Below are 18,154 nucleotides of genomic sequence, written 5' to 3'. Positions count from 1 at the left end.
AGATGTTGTGTTTGCCGAAAACTAAAAAATAAATATTAAAAAATTCTTTCTCTCTCTCTCTCTCTCTCTCTCTCTCTCTCTCTCTCTCTCTCACACACACACACACACACACACACACACACACATACACACTCTCTCTCTTTAAAAAAAATCACAAATCAATGTGCTAGGTAAAAACGTATGTGACTCTCTCATCATGAAAGTTTTTTCCTATTTAAATTTTTATTGGCACATAATATTTGTAAATATTTCTCAGGTATAATGTGATGTTTTGACTCATGTATACAATAGGTGGTAATCAACCTGGGGCAATTACCATAATCAATTTACACTTTTGTCATTTCTTTATGGCAACTACATTCAAATTCCTCTCTTCTAATTTAAGATAAACTATGCACTATTGTTCATCGTACTGAATGGTGAAAATCAAATTAGTACAACCACTTTGGAAAGAAGTATAGAGATTTTTCTAAACTATAGGAATAGACCTACTATATAACCCAGCTATCCCACTCCTTGGTATTTTTCCAAAAGAACTACAGTTAGCATACTAGAGCAATACAGCCACATCAGTGTGCTTCTTTCTAAAGCAGAGATTTTGAAAAAGAATGTCATTAAGTTCATTGTGGTAATACAAAAAGAATGCCATTAAGTTTAAGTGTGGAAATAAAAAAAGTCAGCAAAATCCACTTCCTAAAATGCAAAACAAAAAACAGGACCTTTGTTAAGGAACGTGTACCTTATGTTTATATTAAGAAGAACCATTAACAGATTTTAAGTAGTGGCATGATGATGGGAAATTAGTCTTTTAAAAATAGGACCTTTGTTAATCTCTGTATTAGCTACTCAAAGTGAGCATAATATTAACTGAAGTTTCACAAATTCACATTAGAGCTTCCGATCTTACTCATTTGTTTCATCATATGCTGAGTTCAAATTCTTCCCATAATATACATATACTATTTTTTGTTCAAAGCATACATATAAAATGAATAATATGCAGCTTTATGGATACAAACAAAAATATTTCTTAAACAGTGGTATCAGATCAGAAATAATTGGACACTTCTGCTTTAAAGAACTCAGATGATGATGCGTGCACTCATCAAGTATCATCTTTAGACTCAGAAACACAAGGGATGACAGGTGACATCATCCCTTCCATAGCAACTGCTAGACTCTTCAATAAAACAGGAAAGCTTATAGCTGCAAATATCCAATTAAATAACTCGCTCTCCCAAAACACACATACAGAGAGAGAGAGAGTCTCACAGTGATAGTAGACACCTACTATGCCAAAAAAATTTGCTGCTAGTCCTTTTTCCAGCATGTAAATATTCTTCTCATGTTCTGCCTCCAGAATAAAATGACATGTCCTAGTTGTCATAGCAACCAGAATTTCATCAAAAATGTTCTTGTTGATGTCCACTTTCTAAGGAAATCAGGAAGTACACATGTATCTTCAGAAGCAGAGTGCTGATCTTGAGCTCAGTTCCTTATACCATGCCAAATTCAATGAATGAATTCATTAAATATTAGACACAATACCCAAAGTTCTTCATAGAATGAACATTTTGGGAAAAGGAGCTTTTTATACAAGGGATTATGAAAGAAAGAGAGAGAGAAAGAAAGGGAGGGAGGTTTGTTGGTTGGTTGAGAAACTTGATTCACCTATAAGAAACACAGATTCACATTACAATTTCTGTTCTAAACTACCATTCAGCTTTCCATAATACAAGATACATTCCTTCAGGCAGGAGCTTGTGGATTATAATCACTAAAAAATGAGCAGCAAAGGAGAAAAGATATGAGGATAAAGTACCTGGATGTCAGAGGAAGGCAAACCAGAAATTCTGGTTTTGCCATGGCCAACATTTGGATACATGCGTATTTGAAGGGTTCTGAGGACAAAATGGGTCCTGAGAAGATAAACAACCCCCACAAGGTACACTGTGCCCTAGGGTAACAATAGAAAAATCTCATCATAAGATAAATAATCACTGAGGATCTGTTCTACTCAGGTAATTATTCTAAAACCACATTGATAGTAAATAATATACTTAGAAGTGGTTCTCTTATACTCACATTAAAATTCTTAAAACAATCTATATATTGGCACACACAGATTCTGCTAAACACACACTAATTTGCAATAGGGAGCCAGAGTTACATAATCATGCAGCACTTTCTGCTACAATAAGAGAGGTCCAGTCTGTGTGTTCAGTCCTAGCAAAAAACATGCAGGTAACAGGCGCTTAGGAGGAGAGGAGTGCAGTAATGATTTCTAGTGTTCCCCAGGTTTAAAACTCTCACTGTGTGGGCCTGGGGATGTGGCTCAAGCAGTAGCGTGCTCGCCTTGCATGCGTGTGGCCCAGGATCGATCCTCAGCACCACATACAAACAAAGATATTGTGTCCACCGAAAACTAAGAAATAAATATTAAAAAATTCTCTCTCTCTCCTCTCTAACTTTAAAAAAATAGATAAAAAATAAAACTCTCACTGAGGCCTACATTTTTTTAGCTACCAAGATGCTGTCACTGAACAGTAAGTTGGCAACCTATGTAGTTTTACTGGAAGGGAAAAGACTGAAATGATTTCATGGTCAGTCTCTTCAAATCCCAGAGATTTAGAAAAAGACAGATGCAGATTTCAGTCTCAGCTGTGCAATTCAAATATATGAACTACAGCTTCTAATAAAACTCTCTGTGCCCTAGAGTCCATAAGTCAAGAAAATTGATAGTATCATGAAGGAAAATTGAAACATTTCTTCCAGAAAATAAAGCTTTTTCCCATTAAAAATGTGATTTTATTGAACATATAATAGGTATAACATTTTTATTTTAAATGAACAAATCAATGGATCTAACATGAAATAGCATTATGAATTTTCATATATTGGTAAATACAAGCTACAAACAAAAATGCTTTCTGAAGTCTTAACATAAACAATAAACAAAACCAAACACAATTCTGGCAGAATAGAGAAAGGTGGTCATAAGTCAGCTTAAAAAGAGTCTAACAAGCTGACTTTCAAAACAACAACTTCTCTCACCTGTCTCTCCAACACTTATAACACAGTCCTGGGTCAGAAAGGGAAGTGCAGACAACATTGCACAGGAGGAGAAATCAGAGGGTGGAACTCCAGGACTCTACAGCCCTCAGGTCTGGGTGCAACCCACAGAATCCCTCCACCTGAGCTAAGGAGAAGGTGGAATGCTGGTGTGTCTACCTTATTTTAGTGGCACTTTTCCCAGACACAGAACTATCCAATGCACGTCATTCTTTAATTTACTTTGCTCATGCAACTGCACATCATTCCAAGTCATTACATTCCAGTCTCCCTCATTTGGCGGACGCAGCTTTGTCACCCCAATGCATGCATAGATTTTTGTACGTTTGTATTGTGTGCTCCATGTTGTACCATAAGCATCCTTCCCACAAACTTCCTTCTGAGGAGTCACAGGAGTATAGAAAGGTGCCACCTGCTGACCAGAGCTAGAATTCTGCACAGGGACACTGAAAGGGAAATAACCCAGGACACTTGGGCAACCAGGGACAAGGCACTCAGGTAACACTCTCCAGGCCTCAGATATTCCACCATCACCTGAGGACAAGGCCTGCCTGCAGGTGTGTGTGTGTTCCCCACGAAGGAGTGGGTCATGTCATACAAGGATATTCACCTCTTCTCCCCCCATCATAGGAATCCCCCTTGAAAGTTGTAACAGTTGATTTAAAGGTTTGGCGTAAACAAATGTGTCTGGATTTCAAATTTTTATTCTGCCCACATGTGTATTTTGTGGATTTCATGAATAGCCTTTATAAGCAAATGCATCCATCAGGGTTCTCATTTGTGTGCATTTTACTGTGATTGGCTTGGATGGGGTTCACCCCAGAAACATAAAAGTAATAATTTGGTTCATAGTGTATGAAAAAAACTAAATATGTAAAAAAATATGTAGATATCCTCAGGGAAAGCCATGAAGCTGCCCCGTCACTGTGTTCTCTGGCTCCTGCCCCACAGGACCTCTCCAGCAGTAAAAGAGGCTGATGATCACCCTAGCTCTTTTAATCTCCCCTCAATTTCTCAGAGGACCTTGCATTTACATACATATCCAGTACTTGTGAAAGACCTGGGGAAAAACCCGTTTAAGTCTAAAAGGTTAGGATTCATAATCAAATGAATATGAAAGGCAAATATTACTAAGGGGATTTCTCCACACTCTACCTTCACAGGATCACTGCTTGTAGTGAACTGAGAATGATAAAGAAGTAATATTGCCACGTAAGTCCTTCACATTTTCTCAGGTATTTTATTACAGTGAATTTTGCCACTTTACTTGAAAGGAAAGTCTTGCAATAAACATCTGTGCTTTCATAATATATTAAGTAGGAATTTAGATTCCCACATTTCCCAAGTGGTGGCTTTGAACATTTATAGAAGGAGAACAAGATTCTAGGCTTGGAGTTCCCTTAGATAATGGCAAGTGGTAAAATAGCATGTTTACTGAACATGTCAATTACTTGGTGAAATGGTATGAGCTGTTAGGGGGCTGGGGTAGAGTCTGTGGAATGCTGAGCATGGGCCAGTGGGGCTTCTTGGATTATCTCTTGCTGCAAGGTAAGCCTCTTTCACTGTCCTTGATTGATTAGGTGACTTGACCAGTCTGTGAAGGAGAGAAGCTGAATTGTAGCAAACAAACAATAATGCCACACTAATCTTTTCAATTTACACATATTTAGCCCTACAGCAAGCAATGCCAGTACCTCACGGCTTAATGGGAAAGGCTTTAAATTATTTGTATATGAGTAGTTCTTGAGTCAAAGAAGTGGCCAGAGTCAACCTCCTGGTCTTTTGATGTTAGGTGGAAGATTAGTCTGTCATCAGGAACCCTGATGTTAATAGCAGTTTGTTTTGGTGACAGCCTTTCTTAGATTGAAGGAAAAGCCTCTCCCCTGGCCCCAGGTTGCCAAGTGCTTTTATAAAAGGGAAAAGTAGACACACAAAGGTAGATATTTTGCACAGAAGAAAAATACCAGGTGAAAATATGAGCCTTTAAATCAACACTGCTTAATTTGTGTGAAATGCCCATACTTTTGGAACACCATTACACAGTTATCCCTTGGAACAAAATAACCTAAGAAGCCATAGAAAAAGCAACCGAGTGCCATATCCAAAGCTGAGGAAATGGGACTCATGTGAAAACTGGGAAAACCAGGATCACTGCTTGTAGTGAACAATGACCTTCAACTTCAGTGTTCAGTCCATTGTTTCATGTTAAAAGCAGTGCATCTGGTTGTTTTTCCAATGCCTTTAAAGTAACTTCCAGAGAGCATAAGGAGAGAGAAAAGCCAATTGGCCTGAGTGGAAGCAAAGTATGGGAGGAGGGCTAACTCTGTTCTGGGATTCAGATATTGAGGAGGGAAAGGCCAGCAGCATGCCGCTGCTAGTTGAACTTTCTGAGATGGTTCCTTCTCCTGTGTCCCTGAAGTTGAAAGAAAATCTCCTCTGGACCTTCCTGCCCTAAAGCAACAACAAGGCACTGCTGGGTGAAGGGCCTTTGTTGGGTGACATTGCAAGCATGAGGAAGCAGAATGGGAATTGCACCTGCTCCTTGCTCCCCTAGGTTTCCTTCTCCCCGGGGCATTGCCAATGATCAGAAGGAAGGGGCAACAGTGGGAAAGGAGCAACACTGATCTCAGAGGCCAGACCACAAAATCAGGGCATTGAAGAAATGTGGAACTGACATATTTAGATACCTCTAATCTACCATCTGGCTCTTCTCTCAGCAGATATCATGAATGAATATCAGGAAGAAGGACTAAAGAGACAACACATTTCTTTCAAAGTGTTCCTATTAACTCCATCAAAATCGATATCTATTGGCAGGCACCCACACTTTCCTCAAGGAGTCTTTCTAGGGAGCCTGGGCCTTATGCCACAAGTACAGGACAGCCATACAGAGATTTGAATTAGTGGCTAGAAAAGACACAGCTTTACCTTTAGACAGTTTGTGTCCAAACTCAGCCTCAGGTATGTCTGTGATGAGCAAAATGATGATGTATTACAGCCCAGAAGGATAGCATGAGGCACCTGCAAACACTTAGGTATCTAATCTTTTCTATCAGGGGCTAAGAAATGATGGCCTGAGAGTAGTATCTGTCCTGCCATGTCTCCTTTTCTTTCTAATCAATTTTATTGGAACACAACAGCACTTTGATTTCCGTGGCTTCTTCTCTGAGAGAATGGCAGAGCTGATATTGGTCTGGAACAAAGACCTATGAATATCCAAAATGAAATTTCTAATATCTGGCACTTCACTGAAAAATCTTGCCAACATTGATTGTGTCTGTTACTAACGTACCTTCAATATTATTACCCCGAGGGTTTTTTATGACATGTGCCACACATCTTGAAAATACTGAGGGAAAAGCTGTCTTCAGCACCGTGCTTACTTAGAAAAGGTCAGAGAGCTCTGCTTTATGAAACCAGACATCAAAAGGCCCAGCTAGCATAGTCGCCCTCACAGAATCAATGAAGGAAAAACACTGACTGGTGACTCAGCCTCTTCAGGCTCCTCTCAGCAAGAGCTGCCAGCATCTCCCACACAACAGGAAGAACCCAACACCCTCTCCCTCTAAGAAATACACAGAGACCCAGACAGACTCACACAAACACACTGTCATGATAGACTTTGCACAGGCTTGTAATTGATTCACAGTTTCAGCCTTTCCTGCCTGTAATTATATCTGATCCAAGTCCTAGGACTCAATCACATAGATGCTTCTCATAAAAAAAACAAAATGTCATATTGCCTGTATAGAAATAGCACTGCCTACAATGGGAAATACACACACGCACACACACACACACACACACACACGCACGCACATATACATATGTATTGGAAACATATATGAAACACACACACACACACACACATATATAGATAGATAGATAGATAGATAAACATACATGCAATCTGTGTCTCTATGTCTCTCACTCCCAGAGTTCTATTCATCACTGGAGCATCAGCTCTGCAAGTTATACCAATTACAAGGGTAATGGATGAACAAATGCTTAAGGGACATACTTAGCTACCTTTATATTAATGGTACTGTGTGGAACAAACTGTTCAAGGAATAGATGATGGAGTAAGCTTACAATTGATGAAGGATTCTGATTGCCACCACAGTCACAGTGAGGATTTGTTTGGGGTCGACTTATTGCCTGCTTGGCTGTGAAGGAACACCAAAATCTCTGAGCTCCCAAGCTGCTGCAATTGAACCACAGACTCAAGGATGAGAAATATCTCTGAGATGCCCTTTCCTGTGTATTTCAGGACTTTGTTTGGTTTCACGAGGGTTCTGATATTTGCCATCATTGGCCATCAAGAACCCACACCCAATCTGACTAACCCATCAGGGGAAACTCTGAGAGGCATTCCTGATGCATGGAAGGCCTAGTCAATCCCTAGCACTGCTTTTTTAATCTCAATCCAGCCACAAGTTATTACTTCAATGGTAGTCAATAGAGAAAGTTCTTTGGCTCTTGACTCACAAGATGCGTGTCATTTCCATGACACATTACATTTGTCATTTCCACGTCAGCATTGAACCAGATCAAAAAGGCTCACCTCTGATTCACACTGCTATAGCTGAGCGAATGAAGAAGCACAGAAAATGCTAACACCCAAAAGGTGATGACTTCATTCACAACACAGAGCTAAGGCCATGTACGGGAATCGATTTCTTTTGCCCCTGAACAATGCATAAGATCTGATCTGACATGCTCTTGTTACCAGATTCCTCTGGGCTGTCAGGAGGATAAGTTGATTGGTGTGGCTAGGGTGCCCATGAACTCTCAGGACGCTTTGGAGAAATATCACTATTGCAGAACCTGGGGATATCAAAACTTCCACGTACAGAGGAAGGCAAGCCACATAACGAGTTCTGCCTGTGCGATGACACACAGGTCATTGTTTGGAAACACGTATGTGTAATGGAAGGAGAAAGAAAGGTGTCTGACAAGTGATGAACTCCCACAGAGTTCCTGTTTTTTTCCAGTCATTGACAAGTCAATCTGGACCTCTGACATTTGGAATCTGATTTTTCCCTTGAGGAAATGCAGCAATTTGCTCACATCCAAGGTAAGACCCCACATAGCTGCATGGCTGTTATACATCATAACACATGAACAGTTGTAGAAAGAAGCTGCTGAATTGTGAACAAGAACATTCATATTTATCAGTATGGACCAATACCCTCAGTTCAAGGGGACAGAATTTGTCCCATAGTTAAGAAGCCATTCTTCTGGATAGTGTTGAAGGTCAGTGGTACAGCACTTTCTTAGCATGCGTGAGGCACTGGGTTCAATCCCCCCACACCATATAAAGATAAACAAATAAAATAAAGGTATTGTGTCTATCAACAACTGAAAAAAAACATATATATATATATATATATATATATATATATATATATATATATATAAAACAAACAGTTCTTCTCAGATTTCAGAAGCAAAGAGAAGTTCCCCTTTATGATTCACCTCAGGGATTCCTACTCAAGAAGCCACCATGTTCTTTGTGGGATACAGTGGTTTAAGGCCAGGCTGGGACAGCATCATACCCATATACAAAGTAAAGTTTTTAGCCATTTCTCTGTGAGTTGAGCAACAAGACACTTACTACCATGGCCCCCATTCTATCTGTCATCATTTCTTCTGGTTGTGAAATACTGATATAGCTCTGGGGGTCTCTTTTCTAACCTGAGTCCTTCAGAAAATATGCATGTGGCTCAGCTTCTTCAGTGGTATGCTCAGTCTCTTAGTTTCCTTTTATGACAAAGAGTCAAAATGTCATCTTCAATCCTAGGGCTGGTAGGAGGACACAAAAGTGACTGTGCTCTATTTGGAATATGAAGGATAAATAGCAGCATCACAAATTCAAGTTAATACCAAGTAATAGGGAGCCACACCTGCTTTCTGTGAGCATCAGATTTCAGTTTAAGCATTATGATCTCTATTTTTCAGCATTTAAATTGCCAGCAGATAGATATTTTTCTAAACTTTGCTGCCAGCTGCATGGGGAAAATAAATGAGATTTATTGTACAACCACAATTCAAAAATAGGAAATGAAAAGGTAATTGCCAGTGAATGTATAAAATGATACCTCCTTCAATAACAATTAAAGAACACAAATGTGAAAAGACTTCTTCAATTTGGTATATTAGGTTTGTTAGAACCAATAAAGAATTGAAATTCATGTTTGTCCATAGCCTGACAAAATAGGCACTGGAGACAATCTTGGTACTCCCCAGAATCTCCCTGGTAGTTAACCTATGTCTGTATTTTTCTTTCCTCTCTATCATCACTGTAGGAATTCTCATTATAAATGAGTTAAAATATTCAAATTATTAAATATTTTATTGTCAAGATTTTACTATATACTTTTAGCATTTATCCTGCTTCATTCTAAAGCTTTAAGTATATTCTTTACTGATTTTGAAAGTCTATACCAGATTTAAACATTTTATCTTTCATATTATCATCTTTTAAAAAGTATACATCATGAAGGAGCGATATTTTCTACATATCTTAAAAATAAAATTCTGTTGTTTTTAAACAAAATTCATATGTGCTATATGCCAATGATTCAAAATTTACTTCTTAAAAATTGTTCAAATGTATAGCACTCAATTACCCTTTCTCAATATATTGCGTATTTCCAGGTTTGGATATATTCTTTCAAAAATTTCATTTTCCTGTACTATTCTCTTCCTCTTTCCTTTTCTGTCTCTTCTTCTCTCCTACCCTTCTTCCTTTCCCCTCCACATCTTTCTCTTCTCTCTCTCTCCTGTCTGTATTTCATTCTGAATGTCTGTCTTTCTCAATCTCTGCATTGTTGTCTTTCACCATTTGAATATGGTACTAAACAAGACCCATCTATGTTAAACCATCCTCCAATCTAACTTCAATCTAACACTTCGTGTATGTTTAACTCACAATGTGTTTTAGGGGTCCCTAAAACCATCCTCAGTGTCAATGATTTTATCTAAGTTCTCACTGGACTCAAAAATTTGCTATATCTGTAGTTACAGTTTTTCACAGTGAAAATTCATTTCAAATAGGTCACATTGTACAAAGGGAAAAAGTACACCAAGCAATGTCTCAGAGAAATGAGACTCAAATTTCCAGGTGTACCCTCCCAGTATATTTGCATAGGGACCTATTTAAATATCAGTAATAATGTGTGACAATGCAGGTGAAGTATTGCTAAACAGAGAAGCTCACCTAAACTTTGATGTACAGGGTTTCTTGAGGGACCTGTCACATAGACATGCAGAGCATTTTTAGACTGACTTCACCAACCTAGACCCCAGACTCCCTCTGCACTCTTGGAGCCTGTATAGGAATTCAGCATAAATAATAAACTTATCTGTTTAAACTGGTACAGCATGGTCCAAGGCTCTGGGCATATAAAAACAAACTTTTGAAGTAAAATATTCAAGTACACAGAAGTTATCTCCCAGGAGTGAGTCAAAGGTTGGGTCTAAAAATAGTACTTTCCTTAGAATATACTGTATTTTAGGAAACCAAGAAAGTCAAGTTAACCCTTCCCTGCCTAGATGGCTCCTTTGACCCTTGGTCTAGCATCACTTAGAGCAAAATTATCGTATTTTCTTGTGCATTTGCATTTACTATAACATATAATCAATGCAGCAACAGAATCAGTATGAATATACCTCATAATTAGAGGAGCCAGCAAAGGGGAAAGGAAACATATTATTTCTATACTAATTTGACTGATTTCTCTCCTAAATACAATGTTATTTGTACCTGGTGATAAATTTATATAGAACCATTTAACAAGAAAGTCAGCTGATGGTTAGTGAAATCAAGCTCTTTTATGTCCATTTTTTTAATCAGTATTCTGAGATGGTTTTAACTCAATATCCCAATATATTTTGCCAATATCAGTATTATTATATGGCTTATTTACACAAGACAGTTGTTGAAGTTGGCACCATTCCTTAGGGGATATTGTATTTAACCTCTGGTGCTACTGATTTACTTGCATCAGAAATCCATTGTTTTTTAAATTTTTTAATAGCTTTCTATCCACACAAGCATAGGTAATAATACTTTTGTGGCATGTTAGTCATTCCATTGTTATATGCCATCCATCATAACCAGAGACCTTTCTGATTATTTGATCATCAGGCTTTATGACACAGTAATTAGTATGACAGAAGTTATACACCGCACAGACTGATTATCCAGTATGGAGTTGTTCCTAGAAATTCCTTCCTAAATGATATCCTTTGCAATAAATGTAACTTGAAAATAAGTCCAAGGATACTGGTACATTACTAGAGTTATATTAAATCATTAACCATACAACCAGTTAGTCATCATGTTGTATGACCACAAAACAATGAAACCTTAGGTTTTCAGGCTTCTATTTGACCTTGTCAGGTTCAACAGCAGGATTGTCATGGCAAATATATGACTTTACTCTTTTGAGCATCAAGATATAATTGTGCTAAAAGAAAATAGCACTTTCATGATTGAGCCTCTTTTGAGACAACAATTATTGGATTTCTCTATTTTCTGGTGAGTCACTCTCATTTTCTTACCGTGATACCCAGGGGGGAACTGAGATGACAAATCTGATATAGCTTCTTAGACCACTGCTTAATTTTGCAAAAACAGGATTATGTGGGATATTCCTAAATCACAGCATTTACATTGACCTTAAGAGATAATATTAAGTGGGTAAATATTTCAGTAATTATAAAGTTAAACCAGCATGGCTTGCATATGCAGCATATTAACTACTTCATCTTGGGCATAACATTTAGCTTTTAAAGTAGGTGAAAAAAATCATGTTCTTTACAGAATGAATGAACTTTACAGAGGTTTTATTCAGTCCATAAGGCTAGTTATCCACTCAGGAAGAAACTGATGTGTTTGTGGACCACATATAGTCTCCTCTTCAATAGAAATCAGTGGGTCAGTCCCAAATATACTCTTCTGTTCTTCAGCATTCCAAACCAAGGAGATTGCTCCCAAGTTAGTCACAATCACAATCAATTTTTCTTAAGGTTCTCCAGGAAGAAGATTATATGGATACATAAAAGGAAGCAACTCTTCAAATCCATACTTAACTCATTTCAGTAGTTTTTTTTTCTTCCATCTGCCACATGGAATACCTTCATGATGAACAGAAGTGTGATCTATTGTTCCAGTACATTTTTTCACTTTTGGTAATAGTTCTGAGGTTAAAAGTCACAGCTCAGATTGAATGAAGTCTGAGTTCAATGCAGTGCTAGGATTCAATTCAACACAATTCTCTGACTTCATTTTATAAATTATAGCTAAAAATAGCAAAGGGGTTGTCTATTTGGCTTGTTTCTCATTACTACTCAGGATTGATATCTATCAATTTTAAATTTAATTGTTATGTAATTTTTATCCCCAGTAAACTACTTGCATAATAGTTGTTGTCTCATACAATGGGTGTGACTCAATAGCAATCCAAGCATCAAAGTTTATTTTTCATTACTTCTTCCTTCCTCCCCACCCCAAAAAAATGCATTCTCAATGTTTTATCATGGCAAGGTTATTCTAATCACACTTCTTACACCAACTCTGTTGGACATCACCAAGACCAGACTCAGGCTCAGTAATTACTAAAAGGACCCAAAGGACTCAAAAGCCCTTCTACTCACATTTATGGCTTATTACCATGAAAGGATACAGGTTAAAGTCAGCAAAGGGAAAAGAAGCATGGGTTATAATCAGGCACAAGTTGCCAAGTGTCCCAGAAGAATTGCACATGGACATAGCTAGTTATACCAGAAATGATATATGTGAATTAGGGAACACCACTTGAGCCTTGTATTTCAGGGCTTTTATTGTGGGTAAATCATGTAGCCATGCAGCACTTGCATGAATGACCAGTTGGCTTGCAATATGCATCATATGAACTACTTCATCTTGGGCATAACATTTAGCTTTTAAAGTCCGTGAAAAAAAAATCATCAAGCCCCTAGAACAAAAACAGCCATTCACACAAAACAATCGCATTGCAAGGACAAACTTAAACAATCAAACAGGTACCCATAGTCCAAGGACACAAACATAGAAATTAAACTTATCAGTCAGAACATTCCAAAGGTTCCAAGGTTATCTCCCAGGAGCCAAACAAGGGCCAGCTTTGAAGACAGGCTCTTCTTTGGAATGTACATGGTTTGAGCAACTTAATCCTGCTTAGTTAACCCTTCTCAGCCCACAGTAAAATATAAAGATTTAATCTGGCCAAATCCATGCCCAATAAATTGAAAGTTTTCTAAGATTAATCAAGAAATCAAATATCCAAATGAGGGGTTTTAAATATTCACACTTCTAACAAAAAATGATTTATTTTCCCCATTTCTCTTAGGTTGAAATAAAATCAATAGACAAAAAGCAGTTTTCATTTATACAACAGATAGGCATACCCTATAAAAAGTATTAATTTGGAAGCCATATTCTTATATTCTCTATCCAGTTGGTTAATTAACATATACCTAAAGGAAAAGAAATCCTATGTATGAAGTTCTCAGTAAATAAAAGCGTGTTTCATAATATTATGTTCATGAACACCAAGACCTATAAGAATTTTTTTTCTTACCTTTATTCTAAACCTCCAAAGAAATTTCAAGCTCTTACCTTGGAGCTTCTTACATGAAGTAACCTATATAAATTTTAAAGTACCTGAAGTTTCCAAAAATAAAAACAAAAAAACCATCATTTTACAATAAAAAGACAGTCCATAATGGTCCTGGGTAACAAAATTGTCTTAGCTACTCTGGAATACTACTAACACTATATGAATATTCAAATTGCCTTGTAAAATTAAAAGGAAATTTTGATAATTATTTGCTTACATATTTAATATCTAGGACAATTTAGGGAGATTTTAGGTCTTTGCTAAAATTTCATATTTTTTATAAAATGTAATACCTAGGGAATTTTTGCCAGTGGGATTTTTAATACATAATGTCAAAATTAAAACTATTATGAACATTTATAAAAGCACTAAATTAATATCAGATTTCTGAAATGAATAGAAAACTTTAGTGGTCTTTCTCATTGTCCACATTTTATACTATGTTAATCAACAGAATACAACTGAAAGTATCACAAGCAAAGTAAGCTCTCCCTGTACAAGTGTCAGGTTATTTTAGGACACAGAAACAAGAGAAGTGAATGAATAACTGGTGACTCACCTATTTCTAACTCTACTCAGAAGGTGCTAACTATATTTTCCACGTAAAAGAGTTCTCAGACAAAGCTTCATCGATAAAACACATACCCTTCTCAAATGCACATGCACGTGCACACACGTATAAACATGCATACACACAATGTTCTGACTGTCATGGTAGACCCTCAATAGGGCTGCTAAGGATGTATGAATACTGTCTTTTCTGCCTTCCCCAATAATTGCTGGTACCTCCAGCTATTAAATAGCATTTCTCAGTGATCATTAAATGAGATTTTCAGTATAATAATCAGCTTGTAATTAACTTTCAATGGAAACTGGGACATACAAATTCATCCTCAGAGTCAACATGATCAATGGATAAATGAATAAATTATTAGATAAGGGATATAACAGAAATTCTCAAATAAAAAAAAGTAGAGTAAAAAAAATACCGAGTTAAAGCACACAAAAGGATAATTCATGATTCTGGAATTCCCATCCAACAGACTTGCTTCAATCTCTCTTCAGAACCATCTTAGAATGTGGAAATAAGAAGTGCTTATACTGACAGTGATCTCAAATTCCATACAACCACAAAGCCAGTGCATAAATATTGAATGGCCAAAGAATCAATTTTTTTAAAAAGTCAACTCCCATAACAGAAACAAAATAGAAATAAAAATAAAATTCAAATGTGTTCACCTCTTTGGCTTGTCAAGCTAGAAAAAATATACAATGATGTACCCTCATCAAGTGTCTATAGAAAAGCATGCCCAAGGTCACACAAGTAGTATGTGGTGGAAAAAATATTGGAACTCAAGTCTTTGTGATACAGAAATAGACACTGTCCTCTCCCCAGCAGAATTCACCACCTCCTGAGCTTGGAATCCCATTCTTATTACAGAGGCCAATGTCAGCCACAACCATACATCATACTTTATCATGAACTGTATTTAAAGATATTAGTTCCCTAATTCTGTCTCTGTCTTCTTCTCTCTGATTTCTCTGTCTCTATCATTTTATCTGTATAGGCAGTATACACACACACACACACCCCTACAGACAAATATCTGCAATCACAAATATATTTACAAGGATATACAGAAAAAGTGATATACAGATATATATGCATAAATGTACATCAACAGATATAAATATAAACACTCAGATACACATGCCACATATATTCACACATGTTATAGATAAATGTCAAAGCCAAAAATGCAGCATGCATTTCAATTTGGCATTTAAACCACCATCACTCAAATATAAACAAAATATACTTATGCAGCTATTTTGAGTGCCCAGAAAATTAAATCAAATTTTGAAGAGACAAGTAAAGAGAACATATCTACGTATAGTACTGTATTGTATTTTTATTGGTCGGTTATCATTTTAAACACAAATGTTATTGTTTAATAGAGGCAATTGTGCAATGTGCCTTCATCAGAGAACTTATAATCAGTTCATATAATTTCCCTACAAAAGGATGTGAATAAGTACATTTCCTTCAACCTCATTTTTATCATCTGTGCTACCATTCTATTGTTATGTGTGCAAGCAAACGTATATGTATGTAATCATTATAGTACACAGAACCTCAAATTTTCAGAAGCTATTCAGTGTTCCCAGCTATTAAATACTTCAGTACCTTATTAATCTAATTCTCCTTGTCAGATAAATTAGAAAAGAATATTCATAACAAAAAGATAAACAATGTTACAATTAGCAATAAACACTAACTTCAGAATCAAATTAGGTTGACTAAGAAATAAAATTCCCAAAGAAAGGATTCAATTGTCCCTTTTCATTTTTAGAATTTATTTATACTATCTGGCTAAACTATATTAGTATCTGGTTAAAAAATGAGGCCAGGAGCAATGGCATGTGCCTGTAATCCCAGTGGTTTGGGAGGCTAGGACAGGATGGTCATGAGTTCAAAGTCAACCTCACCAATTTTGTGAGGCCCTAAGCAAATTAGTGAGACCTTGTCTCAAAGTGAAAAATAAAAATGGCTGGGGATGGGCTGGGGTTGTGGCTCTGTGGTAGAGCACACTAGCCTAGCACGTGTGAGGTCCTGGGTTCAATCCTCAGCACCACACAAAAGTTAATTAATTAATTAATTTAATTTTTAAAAAAATGGCTGGGGATGAGGCTCAGTGATTAAGCACCACTGGGTTCAATCCTTGGTACCAAAAAAAAAATAAAAAAGGAAAGTCTAGATAACAGAGTTCAGTACTGAGAACTACAAAAATAACAACTAAGTCAATAATATAGAAATATAGAAGCAATTATCTGGTAAACTCTTTGCTTTACTGTCAATTTTACATATTAAACCTGAAAACACACACATATATATACACACACCAATTCTAGGTGATAAATTTCCTTCATAAAGTTATGTTTCTGCAAACCTCTGGCTCATTTTGTGAACAAATATTAACTAAAATCCCAGGCTAGTGTTGTGGCTCAGTGGTAGAGTGCTTGCCTCACACATGTGAGATACTGGATTCAATCCTCAGCACCACATAAAAATAAATAAAAATATTATGTCCATCTACAGCTAAATTTTTTTTAAAAAATATTGATTAAAATACCTAAAATACTTTATTTAAAAAAGAATCAGTTAAACAAGGTTTCCCATTCTAAACAGCTCTAGGTCCACAGATACATGCACAATTCATACCATGAAACTTTTTATAATTAAAAATTTTTCATTGTAATCATTCCTAAAATGAACAATTTCAAAAGAATGTTTCCAGACATAAATCAACCTACTTTTAAATGAATAATCACCCAATATGTCATTCACAATTTTATCAGCAAAATTTTATTCACAAAGAATCCTCTGTTTCAATATATATTCCATTATCAAAAACCCTTAATTCTGCCTCCAGGTAAGTAGACACTTTCTGTTAAAGATATTCATTTATTTTTCAGTTCCCATTAATACAATATAGGTGAGAATTTAATAAATCTCTATAGCTATAATTAATTACTGAATAGTATTTTGTTTTAAGAAGGCAAGTGTTTTTTATCCTTTGCCAAAGATAAGACATCCATGATTTATTTCAAGTGAGTGAGGTAGATGTATAATTTTCTGATCATCTATTGAGTCCTCATTGGTGCTCAAGACACATAGTATCCCAAGCTTATAAGGATATATTTACAAGGTTATTCATTGCATTGTTTTCTGTTGAAACAAGAAAATATCACTTCACATAATGAAAGTGCCTATCCAAGTACAAATGAATATATAACCTAAAGTCTATCAAGAAAATGAAATATGTATCAATTAGGATGAGGATGATATAAATACAACAAATAGCAGACAAATGGGTGAAAATGAGTTTGCAAACCAATAAGTACTAAATTGTTTCATTTGTTTAAAAACTCAAAATATATAGAGAGATGTTTTCTTGTAGTATAAAAGTTCATGTTAATGCACATGATAAAGGTCTGTAATTATATCCCATAATCTCATGAAAGAGTAACATATGAAGTCAGGGAGAATGAGGATGGTGACAGGTGGTAAAACAAGGTTTTCGTATTAGTAGAATATTTGAAATTTTATAAGACAAATGTATTTATGATTCAAATATGCAACTAAATACTACTTTTTAAAATCCTCTAAATAGAATAAAAACATAGGCATGATGTGTGAACAATAACAATGGAAATATAGCAAAGTTTATATAAGAAACATTATAATTTATGATAAATACCTTTCAAAGGAACTGAGGAATATTTCATTGTAACTAGAATAACTTGTCATAATAAACATTTAAGCACATGATATTATAATTTTGGAATCTATAAAGACTAGAAATACATAAGAAATGAATATAAATGGAAATTGCACAACCAAAATAAACACTGAAATTAAGAAATAATTTAAA

This window comes from Urocitellus parryii, chromosome X (assembly GCF_045843805.1).
Source record: "Urocitellus parryii isolate mUroPar1 chromosome X, mUroPar1.hap1, whole genome shotgun sequence".
NCBI classification, from domain to species: Eukaryota; Metazoa; Chordata; class Mammalia; order Rodentia; family Sciuridae; genus Urocitellus; species Urocitellus parryii.
Note: the sequence above shows the minus strand (reverse complement) of the source record.